Source organism: Vidua chalybeata, chromosome 4, assembly GCF_026979565.1.
Source record: "Vidua chalybeata isolate OUT-0048 chromosome 4, bVidCha1 merged haplotype, whole genome shotgun sequence".
NCBI lineage: Eukaryota > Metazoa > Chordata > Aves > Passeriformes > Viduidae > Vidua > Vidua chalybeata.
Window position 1 is genome coordinate 58,612,358 of NC_071533.1, and position 9,029 is coordinate 58,621,386.

Sequence of the window (9,029 nt, forward strand, 5' to 3'; positions counted from 1 at the left end):
AATTTCTACTGAAGTCAAGTAAAAAGGAAAGGGGAAAAACAAAAGACAAATTCTAATGAAAACACTTTTCAGACCAGCTATATTAATTAACCATAAAAATGCAGATTATAGATACTTTAGATAGCATTAAATCCTCCTCAACAAAACTTGTGGCCACAAAAACCTTATTCAGCAATATGGAAGAGAATTTTTTTCTTGTCTAGATAAACATTTCATGCTTTTCCAGGCAGTCCATATTGTGTACTTCTGTGTATATATCCCTGTGAGTCATTTTTCTAACTTGGCTTTTCTGAATGTGCAACATTTGGAACTCAATATACACATACTGCAAGCACTCACACAATACATGCCAGATCAATATTTCATGTTTACAAAATGATTTTTTTCAGCACAGCGACACTTTATCTCCTCTAGTCCTTCATCCTCCCTGTCAAATCCCTAACACAGAAAAGTCATTTTCAAATTAAGAAGTCATTTCTTTCTCCTCTTAGATACAGTAATAGTTTTCTAGTTGTGATGTGGCATGCCTTGGTATGCAATGAACCAAGCAAACCTGTGCCTCTCACTTTGCTGTGGTGCAGTGGGCCAGTTCTGCCAAGAGCTCTGTGGCTTTCCTCATCTTAAGCGCTGAACTTTTGATCAACCCTGAGGGAAAAATGTATGAGGGAAAAAATAATGGGCTCTGAGGTCTTTCTTAGCTTGGAACAAAACCTCCTCCAGGCAGCAAAGGAAATAAACTAAAAGGCTCTGGTAGTAGCAAAAGAATTAGCTTCCTTCCAATTTCTTTGCAGGATTGACTACAAAATCTTTATATGGTAGGTAAGACCAATACTTACCCTGATAGAAACACACCCTACAAATTCAGGAGAGATTCAGCCACACACTTGGATGGAGAGATTTACAAAGATTGTGTGATGAGGTGTATCACATCTTATGGTCAAAAGGTTGGAGCATGTGGATGTGGTCCCCCAGGTGCTCCTAAGGGTAGCCCAAAAGTGACTGTGATCACTGATAGAGAACTAGGAGACCTACAAGACCATGCTGTGCCTCGGAGAGATGGATGGAAAAGTGAGTGAAATCCTTACTTTCCCTTTAGTACCTTCTGGACAGTGTGGAGGGGCATACACATTGTCACACGAACATTTTGGTTTTGCTGCACCAGAAAGAAAAGTTTTTCTTTACAGGAATGATCAACAGAGCATGAAATGGTATGGTTAATCTTGTATGAGAATATATAAATTTTTATTCTTTTTCTTGACCTTGAGAACAAATGAATTCTGAGAATCTGAAAAACTATGGACAGTTTCTCAAGTGTGTATGCTTATCCCTGTCTCCATGCTGCAAGTCCTTAGATGCAGATACACTAAACCAGGCTTTTTCAAGCAGTGGCTCTAGTGGCATTTCCATAATGGCCCAGTAACTTTTGAGCCTGGCTGCTAATCTAGGATATTTTACACAGATTTGCAATTGTGAATTCAAGAATGCAATAGCTGATACAAAGTGGGATCACAATAATGTTCTTTCTTTGCCTAAGACTTCTGTCAAAGGTGTTCTGTTAGAGCATTTTGCTGCAGAATGCAGCTTTAAAGCAAAAACTATGTCTGAATTTTAGTGCTTGGGTTTCAGTCACATGACAGAGAAAGCCTCCATTTGTAAACAAACGTCTAAAATAACTAATTCCCATTATTTTGATCTCTCCTCAAAGTTGCAGCACTTTCTAGCTTCAAGTGCTCAAGGAAATCTTTCCAGAGGAAAGTTCTTTAATCATAAATTTAAGCACCACCTGCTTCATGCAAAGCTAAACATTGGAAACCATCCATGTGGTTCTGATTCTGTGAAAACTGTGTTTGTTTCAAATGTGGCCAGAGATAAATGAGATTCATGCAGAAGGAGGAATAGGAGCTTGTCAAGAAATTGCAGTTTAACATAACACATGAACAGGACATGGGATAGTCGCAAGTTTTCGTTGTTTATTTGTTTACCTGCACTTCTGATTCTCTCACCCCTAGTGTCATTAAGTTTATATATTGAACAGAGTTACACATTTTTATTTCATGGTATGATACTTGGTAATAATCTAATAACCCAGAAAATAAGTAATGGCACTGTAGGGGACTAAATTCTGAATACTTCAGAAGGGTCAGAATACATGATATGTTTCTTTGAAAGAAAGCACAGGGGAAAAAATGCCTCAAAAATTATACTAATTAGGGGGAAAAAAGTTATTCTTCCATTTCTCATGGCAGAAGAAATTCTAGACATAAAAGCTAAGGAAAATAAAAATAAGTTAGGTATTTTTAATCATTCCAGCATACTTTTTTTAAAAATATGACTTCTTTAATCTCATTTGAAGTAGGCCTATTAAACCTAATGCACTGAACATTATGTGAGCTGAATAAAATTGTGTCTATAGAGCTAGGCCCTCTAATGCAAAGTCATAAAGAAAAAATATAATAAACAAAGTGACTAATTCACTGCATCATCATTTCACAGTAGCTCAACACTTCCTGAGTGCTATAAATTTTTGTTGCTTGTTTTAACTATTGCAACTGCTCTTATTGACATAAAAAATTACTAGGGTAGTGTAAGATTTTTAGAAGCTTTCATATAACAAGTTCCTTACAAACTCAGAAGTAATCAGTTTGTATGTTTAAAAATTATAAAAATCTGTTCTTGGATCAGATGCCAAACTTCCTTTCAGATATTTTCTATTTGATCTTCAAATGTACCTGGACAGTATAACTATGTATACATCTGTTTCTCAGATAGGGTGAAGATGCAGTGTTATTCACATTGGAAAGATGGTGGGTTTTATTCAGATCTACTCTTTAGTAGATCTACTAAAGATCTACTCTTTAGTAGGTACACCAGTACCAGCCTGTGCTGGTACTTGGGGTTATTCCTTCCCCTTGTTGAACCTCACTAAGTCTCCCTCGGCCCAACTCCAGCCTCCCAAGGTCCTACTGAATGGCAGCACAGCCCTCAGGTGTACCAGCCACTCCCCCGGTTTGTACCACCAGAAAACTTGCTGAGGGTACATTCTATCCCATTGTCCAGGTCGTTGATAAACAAATTGAATAAGACTGGACTCACTATTGATTCACAGGGAATGCCACAGACCAGAGGCCTCCTACTCTGCGGACCACAACCCTCTGAGCTCTGCCATTCAGCCAGCTCTTGATCCACCTCACTGTCCATTCACCTAATCCAAATCTCCTGAGTTTACCTACATGGATATCATGGGAGACAGTGCAAAACCCTTGTGAAGTCTAGGTGGACAAACCACTGCTCTCCGCACGCTCCGGGAAAGAGGGTCGGCCGTTTCAACCGCCGCGCACGAGGGACCTCGATAAAGGGGGTGAAAAAAGGACCAAATTCCCCGCGGCAGGAGCTGAGAACATTTTATTGGTGCGCTCCCCCTCCCTATATTGGGAAATATGGCCGCACGGCCCCAGCCACGTGAGGCTTTTACCAGGGGTGGAGCGGGGGTGTCACGTGGTCTGGGGAAGCCAATAGGGACGCAGTAGGGGACGGCACCGGGGCCCGGGGCGGTCCCGGAGCGTGGCGTGGCCCGGGGGAACCAACAGGGGCACGGCAGGGGCGGCGCCGGGGCCGGGACTGCGGGGGTGTGGTGTGGAAGGCAGGAGCCAATGGGGCACGGCAGGGGTGGTGCCAGGGGCCCGGGGCGGCCCCGGCTGCGGGAGGGGTAACAGCAGGGAAGGACCCACAGGCAGGGACAGGGGGGATGGGAGCCGGGCCCGCATGGTAAGGCAACCCTGGAACCGGCTACCGCAGGGGGGAAAACCCAGGGGATACATGGGGGTACACAGAATTTGCTAGCACACATCAGAACCCTGATCTAAACCCAAAGTCCGGGGTGCAACGCTCTCTTTGTTGAGCCGTCCTGCCACACCATCATAGAAGGTTGTCAGATTGGTTAAGCTTGATTTCCCCTTGAAGAGTCCAAGCTGACTATTCCTGATGACCTTCATTTCTTTTGTATTCTCGATGATGACCACCAGAATGACCTTTTCCATAATCATTGCAGGGATGGAGGTGAGGCTGACTAGCTGATTGTTTCCTAGGCTTTCCTTCTTTCCCTTTTTGAAGATAGAAGTAATATTGGCATTCCTCCAGTAATTAGGCAGTTCTCCCATTCTCCATGATTTTTCAAAGATTGTGGAGAGCAGCAGAACAACATTTGCCAGATTCCTCAGCAGTCATGGGTGTATTCCATCAGAGCCCATGGATTTATGGGTGTTAAGTCTGCCTAGCTGATGACTCATACAACCCCCAAAATACTGATTCTTCTTCTCCCCAAAAAAAAGGATAGCTGTAAGACCATCACCTAATTATGGTAGTTGACATAAAATGAGAGGAGGACAAAAAATGTCTTCTAATTTCTGCCCATTAAAGCCCTTCCACATTGCATGGAATAATAGTCATCAGTAAAGAAATGAGACCAGGTATGATTACTAATGTACTTAGCTTGCACAGAGGCCTCCCTGTGGCACAGGGACCAGATTCCAGTCCCTGCTCCTCCTCTGCAATTTTCCTCCTATGCAATTTTGCAGTTATCATTCAATGTCATTGAAAAACTGACCTCTGTCTGAAACCACAGGCCTCTCTCAGCATAGATGCATCATATTGTTCCAAAAGTATTGGAAATACTCAGCAGCTCTCCAGATAGATGTGTGCTGGGAAATATCTGAATACCAAAGATTAAATAACACAGGACAGCTAAAATTTATTACTTTTTGTTTGGCTGATGAGTGTGAAGAGAGGTGATAGACAGGTAAAACTGACTGTGCCTGTTACAATAATTTTCTGACATACAAGTTTTCTTCTATTCTCGAGACTGTAGAAGGTGAATGACATGATATCAGTTTTTGGTTTTTTCTGTTTTTTATTGCCAGACATTTTTAGAGAACCTGAGCAGCTGTACTTCAAATGTCCATGATGAAGGAAGGTGGAGGCGATGCTGTGAACTGGTGGCAGACAAGTGTCAATGCATGTTCAGTGAAAATGTAAGCAATGAGCAGTGAGGGTCCTTTTTGAACTAAACTGGCCCACTTTTTCTTCTCTCCTGCTGACAAGACAAGCATCAGAAACTTTCATCAAGCCTGCCTACACTCAGGGAACATCAGCAGGAAATTTAGCAAATAATTAGCAATCAGAGTTTACTTGTGAAGAATCAAGTTGCAGGAATTCTTTTTTCCATCTCAGGGTAGCGGGTTGATAATGAGGAGTTCCAGTCTGACATAAATCCTTGTTTTCTCATTGCTTCTTTTTGTGTTAGTCTGAAGATAACTGAAAAAAAAAACCCAAAGAAATCCCACTCATATTTTTAGGTCTGATTTTTTGTCCTTTGATGAGGGCACTCAGCATGGTTGGTCTAATTATTTTCCTCCCACTGTCTCTTATTGTTAGCCAAAATGATGAGTTTGCATAGTAATGGTTTACACAAACTGCTTGCTCTCTCAGTCCTGCCAAGCTAGTGCTTTCAAGGGGCCAGCTCCAAGTTGAGGCTGTGTAAGAGATCAAGCACCCACAATTTCCACTAAGTCATTAACAAATTACAGGCATATATTGTGTATTTGGACTAGGCCCTCTCTGTACAGCTCAAAGCTTAATACATGAAACTCTGCCTAGCGCATCATTCTCTCAACCTCATGAAATACTTAATTACTTTTATCTTGCACCCAGGATCATACCAGGAGAAGGAAATGAGGGCTAAACACATTTAACACCACACCAGAATTGTGATGCCATTGGTAATGGAAGAGCTATCTGTCAATTCTGCTTTTCCAGGGAAACTAGGAGGGTGGCAAACTGTCACCAATAGGACTGGTGGTAATCAGCTTAAGGAATAATGAGAGACCTATTTCTACGTGAATCTTCGATTCTCAGTAATTTTAGAAGGTCAGAGATTTCTGCAAATATGTCCATGTATTTTTCTGTGCATTTGCTTACATAGCTGGCACAAGAATTATAATGCCAAAAGCATAAAAATGACTACATATATCTATGTTGAACCCTTGCCTTGGAGTTAGTGGTCTATTTACAGAGTGAATAACCATGAGTCAGGTTCATTTCCCATACAACTCAGAGCAGTTCTTTTAGGTTCGGCCTAAGGTACAGAAAAGGTATGGAGAAAGATTGGACTGGGATTGGGAGTGGAGTCATCTGGAACAATTTGGTCCTGAGAATATATGTGGTGTAGAGCTATGTAAAATCTGACTTCCTGAAGATTACAGAGGTCAAAATTGGCAGGATGTGCACAGGAATTTCTGGAATACATAATCTGTGCTTTTCAAACACATTTTACAGAATATGACTTATATTGTTTCTGAGCTGCCTTCCCATGGTCACAAGTAAAAACTTCTGTTAAAAACAAAAGATGCATTTAAATTCAAGGTACACTGTTGATTTCACTTCACATTCCCACTAGCCTACATTTTAATGACCAAATAAACATCACAAAAATAAAATCAAGACAGGTTCAAATAAAAACTGTAATAACTGTCATTAATATTCAGGAAAAATTCCATTTTCTTTAAAAATAATACATTCACTGTATTAAATGAATTTCATTTTCTAATTATTAAAGATAACAAGAAGCAGGACAGGAAAGGAAATGTTTGCACAGGACAAACAAGCTGACCAGACTTGCATCAGTGGTAGCCATGGTGCACGACCTGCCTCCTCCAGAAGCACCACTGACAGCTTTATATTCAGTATTTGCCTTTTCAGGATTATTTGTAATCATATAGTGTCTTTCACCTGAGGGTCTCAAATGGTTTAAAAACAGTTTAATCTATCATTGCTCACACACTGCTGGAAGGCTTGCTCCCCATTCTCATAATCCCAGCTGCCAGCCTGCAATCCATCTCTGGGTAGATTTTCAAACTGGAGCTGTCATTCCCAGGCATAGGAGGTGTTCCCTGAACACAACCCTAAAGATCCTTCACTGATCTCCCTCAAGCCCTCTTGGAAAAGAACCTCCTGTACCCAGTTATTTGCTCACTTCTCTTCTCCATGGACTATAAATTGCTTGAGGTAGGCATGACTTTTTTTTATTCTGAGTCTATGAGCCATTAAGAAGTTTAGGTCCAGGTATGTAACTTCAGACTCCTAGATGCTATGACCTTGCAAATATTCTAGAAATAAGTAATAAATCTGACAAATGTAAATGATCCTTCCAGATGTGAGGAAATGAGAAGCCAGGCTCTTAGTTAACTTACTGAGTACTTAATCATACAGTCTTTGAGGATCCTTGAGCATACCCAATATAGCTGAAGGTGCAATTTGAGTGATAAATTATGGAGTGCATAACAGTAATTTTTAATATTCACAAACCCAGTCTATTCATGTTCAGAAAATCACTCTCTTTACATAAGAGAGAAGTAAATGACCCCTTGGATAAACGACAACTCTTACCACTAATCTAATATATTTCCTAGGCACATAACACTGGAGCATTGAGGACCAGAGGTACCATCCAGTGAAGTGACTGGAAGGAGTCCCATTGAATTGGACAGAATTTAAATCAGGCCTGAAGCCAATTAAGAAAACTGGACATTGCTTGACCAGCACAGCATTTATGCTGCTTTCCAGTGTCTGACCATATTCATTAAATTTTAAATGGAAACACTTTTAAATTGGTGCTGACACTGCTTTAGCACTATAGCACTGTGAAATTTTCACTTACTATTGGCTTTTCATTTCTGTGATATTGCCATTAAGAGTAATGCCTATTTTTTGGAAGGGTAATACGGAAAGAAATTACACAGTTTGCATTAACTCTGCCGTTGTGAGCTGGTAAATATCAGCAGATGCCTTAATGAGGCAATGGCATGAATCCTGCATGCAACTATTTATTCAGCCTTTTCATTATTGACTTTTTATAGTTCTTTGCATGCATTTAGAAAGAAGAAAAAAATCATCCAGCACACTTACTTGTCTTGTTTAGTATCATGCTCTAGCAGGGTTTTGGGCTTCTCCTTTTGACTCACTACCCCTCCCATGACAGAAGAAAGCTGTCTTCCTCTTTCTTAATTCATGGCTCACAGCAGATAGGTGAATTTTTTCATGAAAAAATATGTATCTTCCTAGTCAGGTTAATAGGCATAAGTAGCCAAAAGGAGCAGAGGTACTGAATCTGACTTATGTACATTTGGAAGGTATTAATGTCACTAAAGGTCATTATTTGTTACTTGTATCTTAAAATGCCCATATGCAATCATCCATTAAGCATCCCAAACTTGATGTCTGCTTGTGAGTAATCAGAGAAAAGTAATTTGAAAAGTGCAGGTGGGTATCTCATCACAACTGAGAAAGAGTAAATTAGATAACTGCCTGAAAGAGAGGTCACATATCAAGACACTTTAACATGGACTGAAAAACAAGGTAGTAATAAGTCTGCCTGTAAGATCTGTTTCATCTGAACTTCAGGGGTGATGCCTCATTTATTTTTAAAATTAGAAATACAGAGCTTTTAGAAAGTTTGGGGCTTTCTATTCCACTTTCTCTGTTTTGACATATCTCTCATTTATTGCTATCAATATTGTGTCAGTGAACAATATGAAGACAGCAAGTAAGGAAACCTGTCCTCTGAAGGGTGCTGCACAATGAAATGTTGTTTTGATTAAAATAGTAGTTTGTTATTTTGATGTGTTTTCTGCCCCACAAAACTGTGCTTATATCTACCAGGACACATGTGAACAAAAGTTGACCAAAAAGGGAGCTGGTGGAAGTGGTTTTCTCAGCACTGCAATTTTTTTGGTATTACAAAAATGTCTCATTCTCTCCTGAACTTAAATCAAGACCTTTTCTTCTGTATTTGATTGACTGCCAGAGAGCAAATAAGTGATCACAATGCTGATATCAAAATGACCAGGAATCTGAGCATCCAGGCAGTCATCTAGGAAATGGGTATTGTGGCTTCTATTTTAAAACTTGTTCTACTGGAACTGAAATTAAAATCCCTGTTGGTTATAGCTTCAATTTCACATATCTCATACTTATTT

General features: G+C 40.2%; 1 long non-coding RNA gene across 1 annotated transcript; it reads left to right on the plus strand.

The window, feature by feature from the left end:
* The first annotated feature begins 3,047 nt into the window (after window positions 1-3,047).
* Window positions 3,048-5,283, plus strand: LOC128787366 (uncharacterized). Its single transcript, XR_008430702.1, has 2 exons — window positions 3,048-3,408; window positions 4,917-5,283. It is a non-coding gene; the product is annotated as an uncharacterized LOC128787366 (long non-coding RNA).
* The last annotated feature ends 3,746 nt before the right edge of the window (window positions 5,284-9,029 follow it).